Raw genomic sequence first — 15,045 nt, 5'->3', positions numbered from 1 at the left:
AAAAGACCTCAATGTGAGACAGGAATCCATCAGAATCCTAGAAGAGAACATTGGCAGTAATCTCTTCGCTATCAGCCACAGCAACTTCTTTCAAGATATGTCTCCAAAGGCAAAGGAAACAAAAGCAAAAATGAACTTTTGGGACTTCATCAAAATTAAAAGCTTCTGCACAGCAAAGGAAACAGTCAAGAAAACAAAGAGGCAACCCATGGAATGGGAGAAGATATTTGTAAATGACAGTACAGACAAAAGGTTGATATTGAGGATCTATAAAGAACTCCTCAAACTCAACACACACAAAACAGACAATCATATCAAAAAATGGGCAGAAGATATGGACAGACACTTCTCCAATGAATACATACAAATGGCTCAGACACATGAAAAAATGTTCATCATCACTAGCCATCAGGAAGATTCAAATTAAAACCACATTGAGATATCACCTTACACTAGTTAGAACAGCCAAATTTAGCAAGACAGGAAACAACATGTGTTGGAGGGGATGTGGAGAAAGGGCAACCCTCCTACACTGTTGGTAGGAATGCAAGTTGGTGCAGCCTCTTTGGAGAACAGTGTGGAGATTCCTCAAGAAATTAAAAAAAAAAAAATTCTGCTTATCTTTTCAAAGAACTAGCACTTGGTTTCGTTGTTCTTTTCTATTTTTTTCTCTATATCATTAATTTTCTCTTCAATGTTTATTATTTCTTAATTAACTTTGGAGTTTATTTTCTTTTACTAGTTCACTTAGGTGTAAAGTTGGCCTGATTATTTGAAATTTTTCTTTTTTCTTGTGATATGTCTCTTCCTTTTAGAACTGCTTTAGTTGGGTCGGATAGATTATGATTCCTTTTTTTTTTTTTAATTTTCTCTGGTTTCCATGTATTTTGATTTACTCTTTGATTTCTTGGTTGACTTGTTGGTTGTTTAGAATATGTCATTTAACTTTCATGTATCTTTTTTCCACTTTCCACTTATGAAACTTTTAGTTTCATACCATTGTGGTTGGAAAGGATGTTTGGATAGGATTTCAGTCTTCTTAAACTTACTGTGATTTGTTTCATGGCCTAACATGTAATCCATCCTGTTACATGTACACTGAAAAGATGTATATTCTACTCATTTTTGATGACATGTTCTAAATATATCTGTTAGGACTATCTGGTCTAATGTGTCAATCAAAGCTCCTGTTTCCTTGTCAATTTTCTATTTGGGTGGTCTATCCATTGATGTAAGGAGGGTGTTAAAGTCTATTACTGTTATTGAATTTATGTATTTAGGTTGCCCTATGTTTGGTACATATTTATAATTGTTATATACACTCTTGTTGGATTTAACTCACCTTTTCTGTTGTATCAGTTACTTCTCCAACTCTGATTTGAGTCTGAGTCTGATTAAAGGTTTATCAATTTTAACTATACAAAAACCAGTTCTTGGTTTCATTGATCTCTTCTATTGTTTGCTTTTGGTCTCAGTTTCATTAATTTTCTCTCCAATCTTTATTATTAATAAATCTTTCTTATTAATTCCTTCACTACTTTGGGGTTTATTGTCCTTTTTCTAGTTAATTCAGGTAGTAAATGCCCTTCTTTACCTCTTGCTACAGTCTTTGTTAAAAAGGCAAGGTAGCAGTACAGATCTTATTCTTTTTTTCCACTTCGATTTCCATAAACTACATTTTCCATTTTTTGACTTTCACTCTCTGTGTCTTTAGGTCTAAAGTGAGTCTTTTGTGAGCAGCATGTAGATGGGTCTATTTTAATCCATTCTGCCATTCTAGGTCTTTTGATTGGAGCATTTAGTCCATTTACTGTTAAAGTAAATATTGATACATATGTATTTATGCCATTTTGTTATTGTTTCCTAGTTGTTTTCACTGTTTTCTGTTCCTTCTTCTCTTGCGGTTTGATGACTTTCTTTAATAGGATGCGTGCCTATTTTATTTCTTCAACTTTTTTTTTTTTTAATTCCAGTTAGCATATAGTGTAATACTGGTTTCAGGAGTTGAATTTAGTGATTCATCACTTACCTATAACAGCCTCTTTCTTTTTTTTTTGTTTTTTGTTTTTTGTTTTTTGTTTTAAAAATTTTTTTTAAATGTTTCTTTTTTTTATTAATTTTTTATTTTTTATAACCATATATTTTTATCCCCAGGGGTACAGGTCTGTGAATCACCAGGTTTACACACTTCACAGCATTCACCAAAGCACATACCCTCCCCAATGTCCATAATCCCACCCCCTTCTCCCAAACCCCCTCCCCCCAGCAACCCTCAGTTTGTTTTGTGAGATTAAGAGTCACTTATGGTTTGTCTCCCTCCCAATCCCATCTTGTTTCATTTATTCTTCTCCTACCCACTTAAGCCCCCCAATGTCCACAATACCCTCTTTCTTTTTAGTTTTTGGTGAATCTATCATGGGTTTTTGGTTTGAGGTTACCATTGGGTTCATATCTAGCATCTTATGTGTATGGCAGTCTACACTGAATTGATGATCTCTTAAGTTCAAACATATTCTAAAGGCATTAAATTTTTATTCCCTCCTCATTTTACATAATCCTGTATTTTACATCTTTTTACTTTCCGGATTTCTTGATTTGATTTTAGTTCTTTTTTTTTTAATATGATTTTTTATTTTTTATAAACATATATTTTTATCCCCAGGGGTACAAGTCTGTGAATCACCAGGTTTACACACTTCACAGCACTCACCAAAGCACATACCCTCCCCAATGTCCATAATCTCACCCCCTTCTCCCAAACCCCCTCCCCCCAGCAACCCTCAGTTTGTTTTGTGAGATTAAGAGTCACTTATGGTTTGTCTCCCTCCCAATCCCATCTTCTTTCATTTATTCTTCTCGTACCCACTTAAGCCCCCATGTTGCATCACCACTTCCTCATATCAGGGAGATCATATGATAGTTGTCTTTCTCCACTTGACTTATTTCGCTAAGCATGATACGCTCTAGTTCCATCCATGTTGTCGCAAATGGCAAGATTTCATTTCTTTTGATGGCTGCATAGTATTCCATTGTGTATATATACCACATCTTCTTGATCCATTCATCTGTTGATGGACATCTAGGTTCTTTTCATAGTTTGGCTATTGTGGACATTGCTGCTATAAACATTCGGGTGCACGTGCCCCTTCGGATCACTACGTTTGTATCTTTAGGGTAAATACCCAATAGTGCAATTGCTGGGTCATAGGGCAATTCTATTTTCAACATTTTGAGGAACCTCCATGCTGTTTTCCAGAGAGGTTGCACCAGCTTGCATTCCCACCAACAGTGTTGGAGGGTTCCCCTTTCTCCGCATCCTCGCCAGCATCTGTCATTTCCTGACTTGTTGATTTTAGCCATTCTGACTGGTGTGAGGTGATATCGCATTGTGGTTTTGATTTGTATTTCCCTGATGCTGAGTGATATGGAGCACTTTTTCATGTGTCTGTTGGCCATCTGGATGTCTTCTTTGCAGAAATGTCTGTTCATGTCCTCTGCCCATTTCTTGATTGGATTATTTGTTCTTTGGGTGTTGAGTTTGCTAAGTTCTTTATAGATTCTGGACACTAGTCCTTTATCTGATATGTCGTTTGCAAATATCTTCTCCCATTCTGTCAGTTGTCCTTTGATTTTGTTAACTGTTTCCTTTGCTGTGCAAAAGCTTTTGATCTTGATGAAATCCCAATAGTTCATTTTTGCCCTTGCTTCCCTTGCATTTGGCGTTGTTCCTAGGAAGATGTTGCTGCGGCTGAGGTCGAAGAGGTTGCTGCCCGTGTTCTCATCAAGGATTTTGATGGATTCCTTTCGCACGTTGAGGTCCTTCATCCATTTTGAGTCTATTTTTGTGTGTGGTGTAAGGAAATGGTCCAATTTCATTTTTCTGCATGTGGCTGTCCAATTTTCCCAGCACCATTTATTGAAGAGGCTCTCTTTTTTCCATTGGACATTCTTTCCTGCTTTGTCGAAGATGAGTTGACCATAGAGTTGAGGGTCTATTTCTGGGCTCTCTATTCTGTTCCATTGATCTATGTGTCTGTTTTTGTGCCAGTACCATGCTGTCTTGATGATGACAGCTTTGTAATAGAGCTTGAAGTCTGGAATTGTGATGCCACCAACGTTGGCTTTCTTTTTCAATATCCCTTTGGCTATTCGAGGTCTTTTCTGGTTCCATATAAATTTTAGAATTATTTGTGATCAAAACTCTTCAAAGTGTAGGGATAGAGGGCACATACCTCAATATCATCAAAGCCATCTATGAAAAACCCACCGCAAATATCATTCTCAATGGAGAAAAACTGAAAGCTTTTCTGCTAAGGTCAGGAACATGGCAGGGATGTCCATTATCACCACTGCTATTCAACATAGTACTAGAGGTCCTAGCCTCAGCAATCAGACAACAAAAGGAAATTAAAGGCATCCAAATCGGCAAAGAAGAAGTCAAATTATCACTCTTCGCAGATGATATGATACTATATGTGGAAAACCCAAAAGACTCCACTCCAAAACTGCTAGAACTTATACAGGAATTCAGTAAAGTGTCAGGATATAAAATCAATGCACAGAAATCAGTTACATTTCTCTACACCAACAGCAAGACAGAAGAAAGGGAAATTAAGGAGTCAATCCCATTTACAATTGCACCCAAAACCATAAGATACCTAGGAATAAACCTAACCAAAGAGACACAGAATCTATACTCAGAAAACTATAAAGTACTCATGAAAGAAATTGAGGAAGACTAAAGAAATGGAAAAATGTTCCATGCTCCTGGATTGGAAGAATAAATATTGTGAAAATGTCTATGCTACCTAAAGCAATCTACATATTTAATGCAATTCCTATCAAAGTACCATCCATCTTTTTCAAAGAAATTGTTTTTTTGTTTTTTAACCTCGGTTCATTTACTACACATTTTTACTACTGATTTTTTTTTTCCTTTAATGATTTTTAGTTATGGCGTCTAATTTTTACTTAAAGAAGTCCCTTTATCAAAAACAATGAAGTACTATATGGTGACTAGCATAACATAATAAAAAAATAAAAATTGGAAGGAAGGAAGGAAGAAAGAATAAATTGGGGGCATCTGGGTGGCTCAATGGCTTAAGCCTCTGCCTTCGGCTCAGGTCATGATCTCAGGGTCCTGGGCTCGAGCCCCACATCAGGCTCTCTGCTCTCTGCCTACTTGTGATCTCTGCCTGTCAAATAAATAAATTTTAAAAAGAAAAAAAGAAAGAATTGCCTTTAACATTTCTTGTAAGTCTGTTTAATGGTGATGAATCCTTTAATTTTTGTATGCAAAATTCTTTCTTTTTCTAAATGATAACCTAACCTTGCAGGTAGGGTACTCTTGGTTAGAGGTTTGTTAATTTTCCTAGCACTTTGAGTATACTGTGCTACTTCATTCTGGCCTGAGAATTTTCTGCTAAAAAATCAGCTGATAGCTTTATGTGGTGTAAATATTTCCTTTTATCTTGCTGCATTTAAAATGTTCTCTTTATCCTAACTTTCTGCCATTTTATTATTAGTCTTGGTGTGGACCTCCTTAGAATCTTGTTTGGGGCTCTATTTTCTGGACCCAGGTATCTGTTTTCCTATGTTGGGAAAGTATTCAGCTATTATTCCTTCAAATAAGTTTTCTGCCCCTCTTTTACTTCTGGGATCCCTGTAATGTAAATTTTATTATGCTTGATGTCTCAGAGTTCTTAACCTATTCTCATTTTTTATTCTTTTTGCTGTTTAGCTTAGTTGTTTTCCACTATCCTCTCTCCCAGATTGCTGATTCATTTTGCAACCCCTAATCTGCTGTGATTCCCTCTAGTCTATTTTTCATTTCAGTTATTGCATTCTTCAGTTCTCTCACTTTTAAAAATTTTTTTTATTTTTTATAAACATATAATATATTTTTATCCCCCGGGGTACAGGTATGTGAATCACCAGGTTTACACACTTCACAGCACTCACCATAGCACATACCCTCCCCAATGTCCATAACCCCACCCCCCTTCTCCCCACCCCCCTCCCCCCAGCAACCCTTAGTTTGTTTTGTGAGATTAAGAGTCACTTATGGTTTGTCTCCCTCCCAATCCCATATTGTTTCATTTATTCTTCTCCTACCCCCTTAACCCCCCATGTTGCATCTCCACTTCCTCATATCAGGGAGATCATATGATAGTTGTCTTTCTCTGCTTGACTTATTTCGCTAAGCATGATACGCTCTAGTTCCATCCATGTTGTCGCAAATGGCAAGATTTCATTTCTTTTGATGGCTGCATAGTATTCCATTGTGTATATATACCACATCTTCTTGATCCATTCATCTGTTGATGGACATCTAGGTTCTTTCCATAGTTTGGCTATTGTAGACATTGCTGCTATAAACATTTGGGTGCATGTGCCCCTTCAAATCACTACATTTGTATCTTTAGGGTAAATACCCAGTAGTGCTATTGCTGGGTCATAGGGTAGTTCTATTTTCAACATTTTGAGGAACCTCCATGTTGTTTTCCAGAGAGGTTGCACCAGCTTGCATTCCCACCAACAGTGTAGGAGGGTTCCCCTTTCTCCGCATCCTCGCCAGCATCTGTCATTTCCTGACTTGTTGATTTTAGCCATTCTGACTGGTGTGAGGTGATATCTCATTGTGGTTTTGATTTGTATTTCCCTGATGCTGAGTGATATGGAGCACTTTTTCATGTGTCTGTTGGCCATCTGGATGTCTGTTCATGTCTTCTGCTCATTTCTTGATTGGATTATTTGTTCTTTGGGTGTTAAGTTTGGTAAGTTCTTTATAGATTTTGGACACTAGACCTTTATCTGATATGTCATTTGCAAATATCTTCTCCCATTCTGTCAGTTGTCTTTTGGTTTTGTTAACAGCTCTCTCACTTTGTTGAACTTCTGAGTTTATCTACTCTTTATTTAATTCTGATGAGGATCTCTAGGATCATTATTTGAACTCTTTGTCAGGCATATTGCTTATCTTTGTTTCATTTACTTTTATTGTGATTCATTTACTTTTCCTGTGATTTTGTCTTTTTCTTTCATTTGAGACATTCCTTTCACCTCTTTTCATCTGTTTATATATTCGGTAGGTGAGCTTGTCTCCACCCTTCCTACTCTTTTTTAATGTGGCTTTCTGTCTACACATGGCTGTGAAAGATCTGTTCTATGTATTCAGGTCATTTTCAAAGTTAGTTGTATAGATGTAGCAGCTATCTCAGTTTTGTCCTTGGGATGACTAACTGCAGGATTTTGCTATTCTGCCATCTTCCTGCCTTCAAGGCTATACTGTATATACTATTTATATATTTATTTTACAAATGAGAAAACAGGCTTTGCATAGTTAACATATCTTGCTGCTGGTGTACAACTGATAATCCAGAGGGTTTGTTATAGAAATAATACAACTCCTTACCCATGTTAATGAAGAAGCAGACTTAATCAAATAACTACTTAATAAAAGACATTTTAAAAGTCAGGATAATATCTAACATGTATAAGAACTTGGACATACGGACCAAGGAAAATGTAATAAATAGAAAATGTTCTTTGATACAGTAAATTCAATGGATTATTACAGTCTAGTTTAACAATACATTTTATTCTAGCCACTGAGATTTCCCAAGTTGGTGTGGCAAGATATCTGCCTCTGTAAAAATCAAATGAGATTTTATGTTAATACACTTTGTAACAAGTTGTATCCTAGCGGAAATTTAAGAAATTATTAGAAAACATGTATGTGAACCTTAGTTGACCTGATGAGACCTTGAATTTTCCTTTTATCAAAGATTATATATAGAAAAAGTATCTAACATTTAGAAAACAGAAATGGTGTAGTTAATATAAAGAAGTATATTAAGTAATTTATTATGGTGGGAATTTATGAACAATTTGGCAGTGAGCAGAGAATCTTACCAAAATTACCTAATGAATTATGATTTTACTTTGGCAAATCAGTAAGAAGCTTAAAGAAAATAATTTCAATCATATATAATATATATCTACATTTCTCTACTGCTAGCTGACAGGTATATAATATTTTCATATTAGGATAGCCTTCTAATATAGTTAATTACAGAAAAACACAGGTATCATAATAATATTTACTATTTTGTTATTTTTAGTAATATCTATGCAATAAATTTTACAAATTATGGTCTTAAGTGCAATTTCGAGTAGTAACAGGTTTATCACACTGTTTTAATCCAACTATATTCCCAAACCAGCTGTGGAAGATGAGGAAAAAGATAGGATCTAATGACTCAAAGCCAAGTAGAGAGAAATATCAGAAACTATGGTCCTGAATCAGAGACTCTAGTTTTAGTTTCAGATTGACAATTACTAACATCATTTTTGCCCCCAGTTTGAGGTATACAATGTTAACATGTACAATACTAGCTTTTCTAAAATGTGTTCTCTATTTGAAGTCTACTTTCTCATATTTAACATTAATATATTGCCCACAGGTACTGCATACTGTATTATAAACTCCACATAGACAAAGGCTATATTTTGTTCTTTTTTTTTTTTTTAAGTTATTCATTCAGTAAAGCTTTCCTTGTCCTTTTCTGCATTAGGCAAAGTTTCAGATTTCAAATGATTTCTAATTTAGCAGGGGAGGCTTAAAAGTAAATAGACCTAATGCAAAATGATCCATGCTCAGATCACAGCTGCATGGTAGAGAGGGTATGCGGGAGAGAAAGTTAGGATGAAAATTGTACTAAAGAAAGGGTTTTCTGGTTGAGAAGACTAGTCCTCATAAATATTGGGAAATGAAGCTTAAGTATTTCAGGAGAACCCACAAGATAAGATGCATGTAAGAAAATGTGGCCAGAAATTAGACTGGAGAGTCAGCAGCTAGATCCCAAACAGATACAGATGTTATATAAAGAGTTTGTGCTTTATCCTAGATGAGACAGAGCAATTGAAAATATAAATCAGAGACTGAGACTAAGTTTTAGAATGATTTCTCCTATATCAGAGTGGAGGGCATATTGGAAAGATACAAAGAAAATGAATGCAGGTTTGTAGTAGAGATGAAAAGGAGAGGAATAGAGTCTCTAAATACTTAACATTAGAAATTATATAGCTTGAGATTATGCTGAGTGAAATAAGTCAAGCATAGAGAGTCAATTTTTATATGGTTTCACTTATTTGTGGAGCATAACAAATATCATGGAGAACAAGGGGTGTTAGAGAAGAGAAGGGAGTTGGAATAAATTGGAAGGGGAGGTGAATCATGAGAGACTATGGGCTCTGAAAAACAATCTGAGGGTGTTTGAAGTGGCGGGGGGTGGGAGGTTGGGGTACCAGGTGGTGGGTATTATAGAGGGCACGGATTGCATGGAGCACTGGGTGTGGTGAAAAAATAATGAATACTGTTTTTCTGAAAATAAATAAATAAATTTAATTAAAAAAAGAAATGATATAGCTTGGATGTGGTAGTAGGAGGGTCAAAAATTCAATTTTTACTTGCTCAAGGTCTAATCTTATGCTTGACACATTGAAATCACTCAACAAGATGTTCATGGAATAAATGAATAGAAAAGTAAATGAAGCCTAAACACCATCGTTACTATCTCATTATCATTAGTATCATTGAATGGATGCTTAGTAGGCACCATGCTCTTGTTAGGTTATTCAACTATATTAACAACACATTGGATACTTAAAATAATCCTATATGATGGGTTGTATTTCCATTTTATAGATGAGAGAACTGAACCTTGCTAAAGTTCCTAAGGGGAGGGTTCATATCTTGGGCTTGAGAAGAGTAACTGGAAAATTTTTTTATCTACTATAATATTTTAGAAATATGGTCAACTAATCTTTGACAAAGCAGGAAAGAATAATCAATGGAAAAAAGACAAGTCTCTTTAATAAATGGAGCTGGGAAAATTGGACAGCCATATGCCAAGGAATGAAACTGGACCATTCTCTTACAGCATACTCAAAGACAAACTCAAAATGGAGGAAATACCTAAATGTGAGACAGGAACCCATCAAAATCCTAGAGGAGAACACAGTCAGGAACCTCTTCAACATTGGCCCCAGCAACTTCTTGCAGGACACATCTCTAAAGGCAAAGGAAACAAAAGCCAAAACGAACAATTGGGACTTCATCAAGATAAAAAGCTTTTGATCAGCAAAGGAAACAGTCAGTAAAACTAAAAGGCAACATGTGGAATGGGAGAAGATACTTGAACTTACACTTTGGATAAAGGGCTGTTATCCAGATCTATAAAGAACTTATCAATTTCAACACACACACACACACACACACACACACACACACACACACACACAACCACAAATAATCCAGTCAAGAAATGGGAAGAAAACACGAACAGACACTTCTCTAAAAGACATACAAATGGCCAATAGACACATGAAAAAGTGCTCTACATCATTTGCCATCAGGAAAATACAAGTCAAACCACAATGAGATACCACCTCAAACCAGTCAGAATGGCAAAAACTAACAAATAGGAAACAACAAATATTGGTGAGGATGTGGAGAAAGGGGAACCCTCTTACATGGTTGGTGGGAATGCAAGATGGTACAGCCACTCTGGAAAACAATATGGAGCTTCCTCAATAAGTTAAAAATAGAGCTACCCTATTACCCAGCAATTGTACTACTGGGTATTTACTCCAAAGATACAGACATAGTGAAAAGAACGGGCATCTGCACCCCAATGCTCATAGCAGCAATGTCCACAATAACTAACTGTAGAAGGAGCTGAGATGTCCTTCAGCCAATGAATTGGGAGAAAGAAGATGTGGTTCATATATACAGTAGAATGTTACTCAGCCATCAGAAAGGATGAATACCTACCATTTACATCAATGTGATTGGAACTGGAAGTTATTATGCTGAGTGAAATAAGTCAGAGAAAGACCATTATTATGATTTCACTCATATATGGAATATACAAAATAATGCAGAGGATCATAGGGGAAGGAAGGGCAAATTGAATGGGAAGAAATCAGAGAGGGAGACAAATCATGAGACACTTTTGACTCTAGGAAACAAACTGAGAGTTGTAAAAATGGAACTGGGTGGAGGATGGGGTAACTGGGCAATGGACATTAATGAGGGTCCATGATGTGATGAGCACTGGGTATTATACATAATTAATGAATAAATGAACACTACATCAAAAAACTAACGATGTACTATATGTTGGCTAATTGAATTTAAATAAGGGAAGTAAAAAAACTAAATTGACATGTATTCACTGTTCTTTGAATTTAGCAATGCTACTAAAAACTGGTCTTAATTTTTAAGGAGATTGCCTTCTATTTTTTTTTTATTTAATTGTGTGTGTGTGTGTCCCAAAATTCATTTTTTATGCACCACACTCAGTGCTCCATGCAATACATGCCATCCTAAATACCGACCACCAGGCTCACCCACCCTCCACCTCTCTTTCCTCCAAAACCCTCAGTTTGTATGTCAGAGTCTAGTCTCATGGTTTGTCTCCCCCTCTGATTTCCCCCAACTGACTTCTCTCCATCTCCCAATGTCTTCCGTGTTATTCCTTATGTTCCACAAGTAAGTGAAACCATATGATAATTGACTCTATCTCTGCTTGACTTATTTCACTCAGCATAATCTCTTCCAGTCCCGTTCATGTTGATACAAAAGTTGGGTATTCATCCTTTCTGATGGAGGCATAGTACTCCATAGTGTATATGGACCACATCTTCCTTATCCATTCATCCGTTGAAGGGCATCTTGGTTCTTTCCACAGTTTGGTGACTATGACCATTGCTGCTATGAACATTGGGGTACAGATGGTCCTTCTTTTCACCACATCTGTAGCTTTGGGATAAATACCCAGTAAAGAAATTGCAGGGTCATAGGGTAGCTCTATTTTTAATTTCTTAAGGAATCTCTATATTGTTTTCCAAAGTGGCTGCACCAACTTGTATTCCACCAACAGTGTAAGACGGTTCTCCTTTCTTCATATCCTCGCCAACACTTGTTGTTTACTGTCTTGTTGATTTTGATCATTCTAACTGGTGTAAGGTGGTATCTTAATGTGGTTTTGGTTTGAATCTCACTAATGGCTAATGATGATGAATATTTTCTCATGTGTCTGTTAGCCATTTGTATGTCTTCTTTGAAGAATTGTCGGTTCATGTCTTCTGCTGATTTTTTGACATGATTATCTGTTTTCTGTGTGTTGGATTTGAGGAGTTCTTTATAGATCTTGAATATCAGCCCTTTGTCTGTAGTGTCATTTGTGGGTATCTTCTCCCATTCCGTGGGTTACCTCTTTGTTTTGTTGACTGTTTTCTTTGCTGTGCAGAAGCTTTTGATCTTGATGAAGTCCTAAAAGTTCATTTTTGCTTTTGTTTCCTTTGCCTTAGGAGACTATCTTAAGAGAAGTTGCTGTGGCCAATGCTGAAGAGGTTATTGCCTATGTTCTCCTCTAGGATTTTGATAGATTCCTGCCTCACTTTGAGGTCTTAGATACATTTTGAGTTTATCTTTGTGTATGTTATAAGGGAATGGTCAGGTTTCATTCTTCTACACATAGCTGTCCAATTTTCCCAGCACCATTTATTTATTGAAGAAATTGTCTTTTTTCCACTGTATATTTTTTCCTGCTTTGTTGAAGATTATTTGACCATAGAGGTGAGGGTCCATATCTGGGCTCTCTACTCTGTTCTACTGGTCTATGTGTCTGCTTTTGTCAGTACCATGCTTCTTGGTGATCATAGCTTTGTAGTAAAGCTTGAAATCAGGTAACATGATGCCCCTAGTTTTGTTTTTCAACATTTCCTTAGCAATTTGGAGTCTCTTCTGGTTCCATACAAATTTTAGGATTGTTTGTTCCAGCTCTTTGAAAAATTCCAGTGGAATTTTGATCGGGATGGCACTGAAAGTATAGATTGCTCTAGGCAGTATAGACATTTTAACAATGTTTATTCTTCCAATCCACGAGCATGGGATGTTTTTCCATCTTTTTTTGTCTTCTTCAATTTTTTCATGAGTGTTCTGTAGTTCCTCAAGCACAGATCTTTTACCTCTTTGGTTAGGTTTAACACCAAGGAAATAGAAACAACCATCAGAAATTATTATCAACAGCTATATACCAATAAGTAAAGCAAACTAGATGAAATGGAATTTTTCCCTAGAAACCTATAAACTTCCAAAACTGAATCAGGAAGAAATTGACAACCTGAATAGACCAATATCTAGTAACAAGATTGAAGCAGTGATCAAAAACCTCCCCAAAAAACAAGAGACCAGGACCTGATGAATTCCCTGGAGAATTCTTTCAAACACTCAAAGAAGAAATATCTATTCTCCTGAAGCTGTTTCAAAAAATATAAATAGAAGGAAAACTTCCAGACTCCTTTAATGAAGCCAACATTACTCTGATCCCCAAACCAGGCAAAGAACCCACCAAAAAGGAGAATTTCAGACCAATATTCCTGATGAATATGGATGTCAAGATTCTCAACAAGATCATAGCTAATAGAATCCAACAGTACATTAAAAAATATTATCCACCATGACCAGGTGGGATTTATCCCTGGGATGCAAGGGTGGTTCAACATTCACAAATCAATCAATGTGATAGAACAAATCAGTAAGAGAAGAACCACATGGTCCTCTCAATTGATGCAGAAAAAGCATTTGACAAGATACAACATCTGTTCCTTATTAAAACACTTCAAAGAATAGGAATAGAGGGAACATTCTTCAACTTCATAAAATCTATCTTGAAAAACCCATACGGAATATCATCCTCAATGGGGAAAATCTCACAGCCTTCTCTTTGAGATCAAGAACCAACAAGGATGTCCACTCTCACCACTGTTGCTCAACATCATACTAGAAGTCCTAGCAACAGCAATCAAACATAAATAAATAAATAAATAAATTATTGGTATTAAAATTGGCAAAGAAGTCAAACTCTCTTTTTGCAGAGGACATGATACTGTATATGAAAACCCCAATAAACCCCACCCCCCATACTACTAGAACTCATACAGCAATTCAGTAATGTGGCAAGATACAAAATCAATGTACAGAAATCAGTTGCTCTCTTATATACTAACAATGAAAATATAGAAAGGAAAATGAGAGAATCACTTCCATTTACTATAGCACCAAGAGCCATAAGATTGCCTTCTATATTTTACAGAATATTCCAGACATTATTGACAGAGAAGTAGTCAAGTTGGAACATCATGGAAGATCAGTAGAACTATACTCCAGCACAAGCCTTGAAACTTCAGAAAATATAACCAGCATGAGAGAAAGCAAAGTTTCTTTTCATCTGTGAAAATCAACTCAGAGATACAAAAACTAGGAGAAAGGTAACATGGCACTTTTCATTCAGTTGCTCCAAAATCACTAAAAATAACATAAATGATGCTGTATTTTTCTTTCCCCCATAATGAATGGTTTAAATGTATTTGATAATTGCATATGGCAGAGAATAATTTAATTGCAAACAAACTGTGGCAGGAGTGCCTGGGTGGCTCAGTCAGTTAAGTGTCTGCTTTTGGCTAAGGTCATGATCCCAAGGTCCTGGAATGGAGACCCATGTCAGGCTCCCTCCTGAGTGGGGAGCCTGCTCCTCCCTCTACCTGACACTCCCCCTGCTTGTGCTCTCTGTCATATAAATTTTTTTAAGGAAAATAAACTATGTATTTGCTTTTTGCAAATGCAAGCATCTTGAGTTTCTCACTGGTTTATTATGTTTTACCAGGCATTGCCACCATGAAGAGAGTAAACCCCTCAACCCTGGAGACCCCATGGATTTTCATGGAGGGATATCTTAACTGACACCATAAATGTCAATGAGTCAGGGGCAATTAGATGTTGTTCCTTGAATTTTTTTTTTTTTTTACCTCCACGTTACTGAAAAATAATTCATCATTGTTATCATTACCATCTTATCACAATTCTTGTAATCTTATAATGTTTGAGAATCTACAAAGCAGTTTCACTTACAGGTGAAAAAAAGGTATTTCTTTATTGCTTATGAAAGACAAAATTCAGAGAATTTAAGTAACTTC

The sequence above is a fragment of the Mustela lutreola genome, chromosome 10 (genome assembly GCF_030435805.1).
Source record: "Mustela lutreola isolate mMusLut2 chromosome 10, mMusLut2.pri, whole genome shotgun sequence".
Classification (NCBI taxonomy): domain Eukaryota; kingdom Metazoa; phylum Chordata; class Mammalia; order Carnivora; family Mustelidae; genus Mustela; species Mustela lutreola.
Note: the sequence above shows the minus strand (reverse complement) of the source record.